This window comes from Sphaerodactylus townsendi, linkage group LG01, assembly GCF_021028975.2.
Source record: "Sphaerodactylus townsendi isolate TG3544 linkage group LG01, MPM_Stown_v2.3, whole genome shotgun sequence".
NCBI lineage: Eukaryota > Metazoa > Chordata > Lepidosauria > Squamata > Sphaerodactylidae > Sphaerodactylus > Sphaerodactylus townsendi.
Genome location: NC_059425.1, coordinates 418460 through 431407, shown reverse-complemented (window position 1 = coordinate 431407; position 12948 = coordinate 418460). Strand labels below are relative to the sequence as shown.

At 43.5% G+C, this 12948-nt stretch overlaps 1 long non-coding RNA gene across 1 annotated transcript; it reads right to left on the bottom strand.

Moving 5' to 3' along the window:
* Positions 1-605: 605 nt before the first annotated feature.
* Positions 606-12711, bottom strand: LOC125439132. Its single transcript, XR_007245484.1, has 3 exons — positions 12582-12711; positions 5169-5289; positions 606-1092 (listed from the first exon to the last, which is right to left on the bottom strand). It is a non-coding gene; the product is annotated as an uncharacterized LOC125439132 (long non-coding RNA).
* Positions 12712-12948: the final 237 nt, after the last annotated feature.

Genomic DNA, 12948 nt, shown 5'->3' with positions numbered 1-12948 from the left:
ACTCTGACTCTACATTCTGTCCTTTTGTTTGTTGTGATTTTTTGGGGGGGACTTTGCAGAATCCAGTGGGAAGGTCATACTTTATCTGTAGAGTGTAGAAGGTCCCAAGTTCATTCCTTGATATTTCCTGTTAAATGATCTCTTGGCTGGTGCTGAAGAAAGTTTTTTTTTCTGTATGAGACTCTGGGGATCCACCATCAGTCACAGGGGATAAGGTTGAGCTCAGTCAGTGAGTTTTGAATGATGGGAAATATCCATTGAGGATGGTACAGAGCGATATCCTTGGGATGTGAGCAGGTATCTTTTAAGAAGGGACTGAAAAGGCAGGGAGTGGGAGTAGGCTGTGGAACGTAGCTCAGTGGTAGAGAACATACTTGGCCTGCAGGAAGTTCCAGGTTTGGTCCTTTGAATATGGTCCTTTTGGTCCTTTTCCACTCTCTTTAACATCACTTTCAGTGATGACTGGACCATGCAGAGGTGATCTTTGAAGGCAGGTTTGACTCCCTGCTGCAATGGTGGCTCAGGCAGGCCTTGGTTTTACCTTATCAATGGCACTGGCAAACATCCTCTTATACTTGAGAAAGTAATGAGCCCCAAACAACATCCAACGTTTAAAAATAAGTAATATTAGACTCTTTTACAGCCAACCTTTAAATATAAACAATCATCAAAGTAGGTTGAATACACTGTTCACCAGTTTATGACTTGAGGGGGTGACCAAACAGAGATCAACAAATATACCGTTAATAACACTAAATCCTAGACAGAGATTAGGCCAACCACAGCAGGTCTATGACTAATCAGTGGTGACCATTGCAAGGTATTTATTGTAGAGAGGACAGAGAAGCTCTGCCCTCTGAAACCTCTGCAGCTCCACTTAAGTTTTACAGCTCACAAAATGATGGACAACTGGTAGAGGAGATGGGGGGGGGGAAGGCCCAAGTTAAGCAGATTTCTTCTTCAAGCAGCATCTTGCTTTGAGATGACATGGTGCATCCAGGATTATACCCGATGGGCAGGTCTGGTAAGGCTGCAGCATACAAAATCCACCCAGGGAGGCACAGGTGATGAGGTGCCTAGGATAACGATCGCCTGCAGGAACAATATCAGAACATTTCTGCTTTTCTTATTCTATGCCAATTTCCCCTGTCCTGCAGGCAGCAGGAAGAGGCTTCAAACTGAGTGAGAACCTACTTGATTTTCAAGTCTGTCCTATCTTATCCTCACAACAACCCTGAGTGGCAGATATGGTTGAAAGAGTATGAATGGCCCAAGGTCACCCAGTAACCTTCCTGTCAGTTGGGCAATTGGAATCTACCAAGATTCTAGACCAGGGGTCTGCAAACCACGGCTCTTCAGATGTTCATGGACTACAATTCCCATCAGCCCCTGCCAGCTTGGCCAAGTGGCAGGGTTGCTGGGAATTGTAGTCCATGAACATTTGGAGAGCCATAGTTTGCAGACCCCTGTTCTAGACCCATGCCATAGCCACTACATGACATTGGTTCCATTTTCAGTTGTGGCTGAATCTCTGTGGATTACCAGCAAAGTAAGTAACCATTTTGACCCATAAAGTTAATAAAATCAATGCAAAACTTTCTGAAACAGGACCGCCTTAGATCTCTTTCCGAGGAGCAGCAATGTTGCACAAGTATTTAGGTGGTCCATAAACCTAATGCAGTGAATGGAAAAGCCTTGTATGGTGGTGCTTTGCTGCTTCCAGTGTGGTTCCAGGCAGCGTAGCAAGCCGTGGTGCAAAAAAATCCCACATCCATCCAGAATGCTTCATAGGAATGTTGTGACATAAGTCACTGGCCTGCACCAGGGGCGTTCCCAGGCCAAAAGCCCGGTGGAAGCTAACATTGGCTCCACCCCCAGGAATGCCCCTAGCCCAGGGGTAGGGAACCTGCGGCTCTCCAGATGTTCAGGAACTACAATTCCCATCAGCCCCTACCAGCATGGCCAATTGGCCATGCTCCGAAACTGATGGTGTAGTTCCTGAGCTATCAGGAGAGCACTGGAGATTCTATCCCAGCTTGGTGAACCAAATGGCATTGGGCGTGGGCCACTTGCTATTTCCCACAGCCCCGGTCACAGCCTCCCCATCTGAATTGGGCTGCTTATAAAGCCTAGAAACCAAAACAAGTGCTACAACATGTGTAATATTTTAATATCAACTTATTCAAGTCAATAAATGGCCAGTCATATAATGTGCTAATTGGAGTAATCTTCAGGGATGATCAAGCATCCCACCAGTTTGACTCCTGTTCTGCTCACTGAACATTTTCACTGGACAGTTTTTACTCTGTATGAACAGCTCAAGTCTATTCCATAGGTTGCTTTCCGCATATTCAAACTGCACAATTGGCAGCATTTCATGCATATATGTTCTCCTTCAGCTCAGTGGGAGTCATAATAACCTACTCCCCCAGTCTGGCATTAACAAAATAGCGCAACTTTGCAAGAGCCAATTCTGCCGTCCTTGAGTGGGCGAAACCAGTTGGCCAATTTTTTATTTATAAATTAAAAAAACTTTTAAAAATACCATTTGATGTTTGAATCCATTTTATTGATATTAATGGCTGTGATCTGTTTGGATTGGTAGCATTTTGAACATACCCAAGAGGGAGCAAATTGAGCAACAATAACCGAGGAAAGTGATGCCTTCTACCATGCAGGCACCAAAGAAGATCACAATTTATAAAGAAACAAAATTAAGCAACCACAGCCAGCACACAGCATTTGACACAGAGTTCAAGTCAGATCTCAGCAAGACAAGGAGATCTGAATGTCAGCCCACATGCAGTCATGACCGTTCAAAATAGCATGTTCACTTGCCAAAGTTTTCAGCATTCTGAATTATGTATTGTTGAGGGTTTTTGCAGCTGGAATCAACTGACTGTTGTGGGTTTTCTGGGGCATTTCTGTCTGTTGAAACAGCCGGTCCAGGTAGTTTTAATTCACCTAGCATTCCTGAATTATCTTTCAGGACAGCCTCACGTAAAACATGTTACAACAGTTTAGCCTTGAGGTTACAAGAACATAAATCCAGCGGGAGTCCAAGGTTTAAACTCTTACACCAGTCCCGTGCTCCAAGAGTTGAACCAGGAAATATCCCAATTTGTCAAGAAGTTCGCACGGTTCCTGGTCCTAAAGCGAGTTTGTCCCGTGATATTTCCCTCATCCCGGGATTTTAAAAAATCACCATTTCTTTTCAAAGATCCTGCGATGAACCTGCTACTGTGCAAACACCACAGGAGCAGAACAAGTTTGTTTTTCCTGCCCAGCCTCCCGACCTCCCCGCCCCACCACTTGCCGCTCTGATCTCCCCACCTGATGTCATGTCAGTTTTCAACTCTGCTAAGCTGCTGACTGTTGCAGCCTTCCCTTCCCAAGATGTTCTCCCAAGCATGTTTTCTGCTCATGATATTGACTGGGTGCCATTTTGCCTAAAGTTGTCAGGGAATTAAGGTCTTAAAGGTATCCCATTTTTTCTGTACGCTTGTACTGCTTGCTTGCATTTGCCTTAGCTAGGGAGATGTTCACTTTGGGCTGAATGTTAGTGGGCATATGACGAGAAGGAGAGGGAAGTCTCTCATTATCCACCAAAATATGAAAATGTGAGTGGGAATGTGATGTGTTGCTGTGCCCCATTTATTTTTCTGCTGCTTGCCATGTTGAGGCCTGCGCTGGGCCCTATCCAGAACTGGAAATAGGAAGGGGCTTCATTTTCCCCCACTGCCGTCCCAAAACAACAGTCCAATCGAATCTGGCTTGCAGTGTAAATACCACAAAGACCTGCGATCATCTCACGAAGGGAGACAAGCTGGAGTATTTCCTCCCAGTCCTCCATTCAATTCCCTTCACAGAAGCGGGCAGCAATGTGAAGGGAGAAACTAGGGTAAAACAGATGAATTCTAAGAGCTATTGATTTTAACCGGTATAATTATTGTAGAAACTTAACCCAAGAGCAAGGAAAATAACTCATCAATGGCCTCTTCCGCACATGCAGAATAATCCACTTTCAATCCACTTTCAATCCACTTTGCAGCTGGATTTTACTGTGCAGAATAGCAAAATTCACTGGCAAACAATTGTGAAAGTGGATTTAATGTGCTTTATTCTGCATGTGCGAAAGGGGCCAATGAGTGTAATTGGGAAAAAGCTAAGGATGTATCTTTGCCATGAACTCTCTGGGAGTCCCTGGACAAGTCATTCTTTCTCTATTAGGCTCATTCCGCACATGCAGAATAATGCACTTTCAAACTGCTTTTAGTGCTCTTTGAAGCTGTGTGGAATGGCAAAATCCTTGCAAACAGGTTGTGAAAGTGGTTTGAAAACATATTATTTTGCGTGTGCGGAAGGGGCCTTAGTGTTTTCAAAGCACTATCAAAATGCTCAATATTATTAATAATAATCTGTTATAGACAGAAGAAGCAAGTTTCTTTGTCTGAAACTGATACTCTGCCTGCTGCCTACTAGCTATCTTATTTCCACCACACACTTGTCTTCTGGAATCTTGTTAGACATTGCCCACACACTTTCCTATCTTCATAGCCTCAAGGCTAGTTTGAAAGAATATCTGAGGCTCATTCCGCATGGGCCAAAAACAGTGGTGTGAAAATGGTGTGAAAGTAGAGTAATAAATGGAGTTAAAACGGTATAAAAGGGTTTATGCCTATTTTCACACCGTTTTCCACCCACTGTTTTGGCCCATCTTGCGGAATGAACCGAATTCTTAGAAAGCTGCACTTAACTTGGTACCCACAATGATGCAATATTCGGCATGCTTTCTTACGACGTGTTCATACAGCTGCACAACATCTGCAGGAACATTTATATAAGCCACAGGTTTAGGGACTGGGGATGCCAGCCTCCACTGGAACTACAGTTTATCTCTAACTAAAGAGATCAGTTACTCTGGACAAAATGACGCTTTGGATAGTGGGCTTTATGGCATTTTACTCCACTGAATTCTCTGTCCTCCCCAGGCTCCATCTCCATATCACCAGGATTTTCCAAATCTGGATCTGGCAATCCTACACCCCAATCCCCCATTGGTGGGCAGGAAAAACCTGGCAACGCTATTAGGGACTTATATCAGCTTAATCTATGGTGTGATTTCCTCAGGACATTGATAATGGCAAGGCACCCATAGATTCTCTTACCTGGAGCAGCTTGGAATAGGAAGAGGGTGGCCACAAGGAGACAGTAAAGGATCTTCATGACTGATGCCCAGCTGATACCTTGGTATTCTTGGAAAGAAGAGCTCACTGAGGTAAAAGGAGACTGGATGAAAAAAAGAAGCTCTGTGGAAATCGAAGAATATGTCATGCTATATGGCATAATAGCCTTGCATCAGTCCTTGAAACAGCGAGGAATTCCAGTTCATTATACAAGAACTGGGGCACGTTCTTTGCCTAATTGGTCATTAGAAGCGTGAAATGTAAAATTAACAAAACCCCAGAGAAGAATGTTGTACTGCCATCCCTTTGGAGAAAAAAAAAAGGTCCCTTGGGGGATGAATATTAAATTTGAGCGATTTGGTAAACCGAAAGCTCTCCCCAAAAGCCATATTGGTTTTTTGGTCTTTTTTAAAAAATAATTTTTATTGTATAGAGTATTTATACATTTGTTACATTTAATATTTTTTTTCCATCTATACATTTTTTCCATTTTCACCCCCTCCCACACTTCTCTCTATTATTGATTTTTCAGATGCAAGCGGCAGGAGGTTCATTCTTACGTCTTTCTCTTTATTCCATGGCTCTTCGTTAAATCCAGCTTCTTCAATCCATTTTTCATACACTGTCCATATCTTCATAATATCTTCTATTTTTTCTTTCCATAAAATATTTTTGTCAGTCTTTCAAATATCTCTAGCTGTATTTGTTCCCATATATATTCCAACCATCTTGAAACTGTCCATTTTTTATTATCTTTCCAGCCCAACGCCAACACTGCGTGTGCTGCTCTAATCATTATTTTATACATTGGTTCCAAACTTCTATTCACTCTGATGTCGTCTATTATCCCCACAATTAATAATTCTTTATTTACATCAATTTTTACTTTTACCAGTAGTTCTACATATTTTAAAATACTCTCCCAAAACTTTTTCACTACTTTGCATTTTATCCACATATGTATATAATATGCTCCTTTTTCTCCACAATGCCAACACTTTGGGCTTAATCCTTTAATCATATAGGCTAGCTGTATTGGGGTTCTGTACCATTTAAGTATAAGGTTTTTTGGTCTTTTTAAAAATTTTACCAATAAAAAGACCCAGCTATATTAAAAAAGCCCAATACACCTGAGGCTAAAAAAAGGCTTTTCAAATCTCCCTTCCCTCCACCACCATTTTCCAAGCCTAGATGGGCTTAGGAACCAGTGGAGGGTGTGGGAGGGAGAAGGAGATCTCCATGTCGGGTAGAGCTTGCTCTTGGAGGATCTGTCCTCTGCCAGTGGTTTTCAAGTTTGGAAAGCAGAGGTAGAGGTGGCCCAATCCTGCATGTGAGTCTAAGATAGCTCATCCCCACATGCAGTATTGCTCCCCCTCCCTTGCTTTCCAAGTCTGCGGGACTTGAAAAGCAGGGGCAGAGGGAGGGAGATGGCCTGATCCTGGGATCACTCCCCTGCCTTTGTTTTTCAAGCCCTCTGGGGCTTGGAAGGCACCAGGGGGGTCAGTTCTTTCCTTGCCACTTCCCAAGCCCCTTAGAACTGATAAATGTCCAGTTCGTTTTTTTTAACCTTTCAGCAATAGCCATGTAAAGTCGATGGATATCAGCTTTATTCGGCTTTACTGAAAAATTCTAGGTTAAAAAAAACGCAAACTCGAAATTTACCAATATTTTGTATTGGTGTTCAAGCCTAGACATAACCTTATAGTGAGGCAATATTGGGTACTACATGTGCCACAATGCCTCATGCTACCATTCTGGTCAAAATGTTATCTGTGGGCCATTTGGCACATTTCTTTATACCACCAGTGTCTTTCAAAATAAGATCATGCACTATTTTGGTTATCAAGATACTGATGACACACAACTTTGCATTTCTTTAATGAGACCTCCGGATGTTGCAGTCTGTGTTGCAGATTGTTCTTGAAGGACATTGTTCTTGAACCCCCTCTGATGGGGTTCAGCTGATCCTTGCTGACTTAGTTAAATTCCAAGGGGTTATACTGGATCCAACATTACTGCTGGAGAATCAAGTTAATGCAAAAAAAGAAAACAGAAAACCCATTCTGTCTGCTTTGGACGATGGCCTACCACCTTGACTTGGCTGATCTAGGCACTTGGATCTATGCCAGGGTAATGTCAAGACTAGATTACTTAGCATGAACTCTTCATAGGCTGCCCTCAAAGTCAGCTCAAAGCTGGAGCAGAATGCTGCAGCTTGGTTGTTACCAGCAGCTAGGTAGAGCTTGTGTGTCAATAGAAATGAACCAGAATGGGGACATATTAGAAATTGCAGGGTTTGCTGTCAAAGATAAAAATGCAAAAATAAACTCAGCACCTTAAGGCTAAATTAGCCAAGGATAAGCCTCTATCACTCTGACCTGAATAACCTGAGTCCAATCTCTTCATCAAATCCCATAAGCAGAGTCAGCTGTGGTTAATATTGGGATAGGAGACCACCAAGGAATATAAGAGTTACTACACAGAAACAGGCAATGGCAAGCTATCCCTGAACTTCTCTTGCATTGAAAACCTTACAGGGTCACTGTAAGTGTGACTTGTGACTTGACACTTAACAAGTGTGACTTGACACAAAAAAGTCTCTACTTTTGTGTGAATTGTCTATGGCACTCAACACTCTGGCTGCCCCCGCCCCCGCCCCCACCCCTGACCGTGCCCCCACCCCCATTGATAGAAATGGTACCTAAGCAATAGTTAAGTTGCAGGGTCAGGTTTTTCCCCTTCCAATTTGTTAATAATTAATAATAATAATCTTTAAGTCCTGAGGAGTTAGAAAATGCTTATGACCAAACATCATTTTGGAAGAGATGCCCAGAAACATTCATGAGTGCTCTGAAATGTGAAACCAAAAACCTGGAATGGGATATAAAAGAAATCTTCAGGCAAATCAGAGTAGGTTCAGAAGTGAGCTACATGCCCTCAGTATAGATTTCCTGAAGTAAATGAGGACCCTAAATAATGTCAACAGGGACCGAGGAATGTTATTCTACAATATAATTAATTGGCAAGGGCGTAACAGAGGCAGCCCTATAGACAAACTGTAATGCAGGCCAAAACCACAAGGTTGGATGCCCCCCCCCCCATGGGCGGCCACTCCACCATGACCAAAAAATTTTTTGCACCAGGACATTGGTGCCTGCAGGGGGTGCATTTTTAGACATATCAGCACCAAAATTTCAGCATATCATCAGGAGACTGTCCTTATGCTACTCCCCAATGGGGTTTGGTTCAAGGAGTCCAAAGTTATGGACTCCCAAAGGGGGTGCCCCATCCCCCATTGTTTCTAACGGGAGCTAATAGGAGATGGGGGCTACAGTTTTGAGGTCCATAACTTTGGCCCCCCTGAACCAAACTGCACCAAGCTTGGGGGGTGCCATCATCTCCAGATGATACCCTGAAATTTTGGTGCCGATACATCCAAAAATGCACCCCCTGCAGGAACATCCTAGAAATTTGCCCAAGAATCTTTGTTCTGCATTGAGTTTTCTGCATTGCTGTCAATGGGGGTTGCAGGCTGTGGGGGGCACATTTATGAAGGCACAGTCTCAAAACTTTCAGGGTCTCATCAGGAGACTGCCCTAATGATACCACCCAAGTTTGGTGCAGTTTGGTTCAGTGGGGCCAAAGTTATGGACCCTCAAAACTGTAGCCCCCATCTCCTATTAGCTCCCATTGGAAACAATGGGGGATAGGGGCACCCCCTTTGGGAGTCCATAACATTGAACTACCTGAACCAAATCTCGCCAAACTTGGGGGGTAGCATAAGGACAGTCTCCTGATGATACGCTGAAATTTTGGTGCCGCTAGCCTAAAAACTGCGCCCCCTGCAGGCCGAAAATGGAAAACCACTAAAATACCCAAAAACGAACCCAGCATTTTGATGCCCCCCACAAGGTGATGCCCTGGGCAGCTGCCCACCTTGCCCAATGGGCATTACGCCAGTGTAATTAACTCTTTAAACTCATATTGGCTGAAAACCAGGTTAGAAAAAAAATCTGATTTGCTTAAAGAAGTACTTGGAGTGATGCAGGTTTTTCTTTTTTTAAAAAAACAAAACTTCCAAACAGGAATTTTCCTTGCCTATCGTGAACAGAAGAGGGCACCAAATGCTGCTGCCTACAGCAAACTAGTGCTCTGAAAAGTCACAAATTTTTGAGATGTCCTTAATATTCTTGTTCCCAAGTGTGGATCTGATATGCTTTTTCTCTGGGTACCCAATATTTGTTTCCTTCCTCTTCTCTTCTAGTCCAGTGTTTATTGTTGTATTTTAATTTTTTAGATTCCTGTAAGTAAGATTCTTTGCACTGCACCAGCTGAGAAAGGGCACGAAGCAAACAAAGAAAAACTGCAACTTTGTCAGTCTCATATCCGCTCTCTGGGACATGAAATCTTTTATGGCCAACATTCTGTTTCTGAAAACAGGATTTCAGCTAGCGAATCCACTGCTACTGTTGTCCTACTCTGAACTTCTTCACATGAGCCTTTTTTCATTTCCTTCAAGCAGCATTTTACTTCAACCTCTGCTCTGGCTGTTCTAAGCCTTTTCATTTGTTCTGCTGTGCGTGGAATTGGTTTGCTCTTAGAGTTCAGTCCCATGGCAACAAGTACAGACTGACTGGCTATCACTTAGTTTCCCTAGAACACTGTTGGCGCAACAGTCTAAAATTCTTGTTATTTTCCTCCACTGTTTTCCCACCTTCCATGTGCAGTTTCAGCCTTTTTGCTGAACACAGAGATTCAGAATCTTTGCACCTAACTAAATACAAACTTTTATTTTGTCAGCTCATCATATCACCTGGACGCGACCTTCCTGCCTGCCTCACTGATGCTGGAGCCCTCTGACAAACAGCCCCATGATTATATTGCTCTGGCTAATGCCTTTCTTGTTCCCTTGTTCAGGTCTCTATGAATTTTCTCTCTCTAAACTTGAGTTATAGCCCTTCACAGATGGACCATCTTTCTTTTTTGGAGATCTTTTGCCAATTTTTTTTTTCTTAAAAGAAATGAAGTAAAATAGTGAAGTTGTAAAAGGATCACAGTATTTTGTTGAGCTTTTGTTGAGCTTTTTTTAGAAGGAGCAGTTGTGTGGTTTTGTATTTGCATGCACACCCACTTCATCAGTGATAGCATAGATGTTTCCCTCTCCTAGAAAGCTGTATTCACCTCATCCCAACCTGTGCCTTGCCCAATGTGACTTGACCCTAGACATTCTCCCTAAAGTACAGCATTAATGAACTGCATTTCTTACTTGTCAATGTCAATTATTTTTATTGTGTGTGCATTATAAGTTGGAATTTTTTTCTTGTGACAATTTTTTTTAAATTTTATGTTTTTTACCATATCATTGTCCTGGGATTAAAGAGATGGCTGATGGATTGTGACATCACTGCCTTGGCCACGTTGTGGTTCCACAGATCCTTCTCTCTTATCTTATCTGACTGTCCCATTGTATTGGATATATGGCCAATGGGGGATTATTGATGTGATCAACCAAACTTTGTTCTTGGTTTACTCCAAATTTGTTCTACTTGGGCCAGATTTTCACAGCAAAATTGCTCCTCTGTTAGCACGAGAAATGCTCTGGTGCAATGGATAGTCCCTTACTGGCCCCGTTGCTGCAGCCGGTCTGCCAAACTGTTGCCCCAGTGCTGCCCCAGAGCACTGGCTTTGCTTCACAGCTTTCCAGAACCACCAAAATGGGGATTATTTTTGAATGCCCCCGTTTTGCTCCAGGGGCTTCCCTGCCATGAAGAACTCCACGGCAGCAGCACCGGGGCCATTTTTCTTGCCTCGCTGTTCTGACCAACCCCACCAAAACAAGAACATCCCATCCTCCCCCCCCCCTCCGCCCCCATGCACAAGGAGTTTGCAGGGGAAGGGAAGGGTGATTCTCTCACATACACAAGGAGTTGGGGGGGGGGGGAGCTGCTGATTTTTTCAACCTTGAAGCACCAGTGAGGATTTTAGACCCGGGGAGGGGGGGTGAAGGGCACCAATTCTCAGCACCTGCCTGTGCTCTGTTTTAAAAATTAAAAAGTACTGAAAGTCAGTGGGGGGAATGGGGCAAGACTCAGCCAATTAGTATGCAGGAAACTGAGGCTGCCTACACATGCCTGGAAGAGACTGCAGAAGAGCTTGCGGTGCTGATAGGAAAGCCCCGGGCAAGCCCCAGGCTCATGGGAAACCAGCTTGGGCTTCCTGCACAGGCCCTGACTCAAGTGAAGGAAAGAGCCTGGCAGCTACGGGGAACTACAAACAGGGTGAGAAACCCCGCAGCAGGTATGCTGCCGGATATGCCACGGGGCATTCAGAAAATAAAAAAATCAGCCTTGGTGCAGCAAGTTGGTGCACCTTGCACAACCTGTCAATGTCATATTCCAGGCAAACCTGTAAAAACACACGTATCTGCAACCTCTCACCTGGATTATAGTGTTGTGTGTGGGGCTGCTCTTGAAGGCAAACTGAACGTTCAGCTAACACAAAAATAGGCAAATGTAACCCACACAAACTGGACTTGGACTTTGCAAAGGAGTTTGTTAATAGAGGAGTTTTTTCTTGGGGAGCTGGATCTTGGTTCTTACCACATTGTGTAAAGTTACTGGAAAATTACATATGCAAGAAGTTAATCAGTGTGTGGGGGCGTTAAATTTGGGATTACTGGTAGTGTCGTTTAATTATATTGTTATTCCAGGACTAAGTCTTTCAAGCTGTGGATTGTAGCCTAGTTTCTGGGTTGCCTAATAAATTGGAGCTGAATTTCCTTTGCTTGAGAACAGCACCCAGCACTCTGGTAGGTTGCAGAAGCCAGACTTGGCTCACCCGCAAATACTGTGAAAGCAAGAACTGATTGTTTGCTTGAACTGAGAAAGACTTTGTGAGAGATGTTTTGTTCACTGGGACACCTACGTGTTTAGCTGTATAAATCGTTCTTGTGTTGTTCTGTATAACAGAAGGCTTTATGTTAAAGAAATATTTTAAAATTAACTTGTCTTGTACGTTCTGTTTTTGATGTAACTCCGCAGAGCCCATGGTACATTTGCCCATATTAGTGTTGCCAACCTCCAGATGGCACCTGGATATCTCTGGTTATTACAATTGATCTTCATATGACTAAGATCAGTTTCCCGGGAGACAATGGCTCCTTTGGAGAGTTGGCTGTATTGTATTGTACTCTGCTGAAGTTTGTGTCCTCTCTAATCCCCAACCTCTCAGATTCCCCCCCCAAAAAAATCTCCAGGTATTTCCCAATCCAGAGCTAGCAACCCTCGCTCACATGATAACAAGTGCCTTGTTGCACAACCACATTATGCCAATATTCAAATAACTCCATTGGCTGCCTGTCTGTTTCCAAGATCCATTCAAAGTGCTGCTTCTTACCTTTAAGTCCTTCACATTCTGGGATCCACAAACCTGCCTCTCCCGTATGTGTCTGCTGAGTATGTCAGTCAAAATGCTGCTAGTTGCTGTCGGGTTAGGTTGGCCGCAGAGAGAGCTCAGCCTTTTACAGCGATGGCCCCCACCTGGAGGAACAGTTTGTCAGAAGAGGTCTGACGTGTTCTTTCCCTTTAAAGTTTCTGGCAAGCTTGTAAAGCTGCTCTTTTCTTTGAGGGGTGGGGTAAGGTCTTTGACTGAATAAAAATGAGCAAGGTTTCTTTGTAGTGAATTCTTCAGCTGAAACATCCTTGATTTTTTTCTTGACTGGGGTTAACCTTGCTATTCCAGTAGGACTGGAAACAGTTTTGAT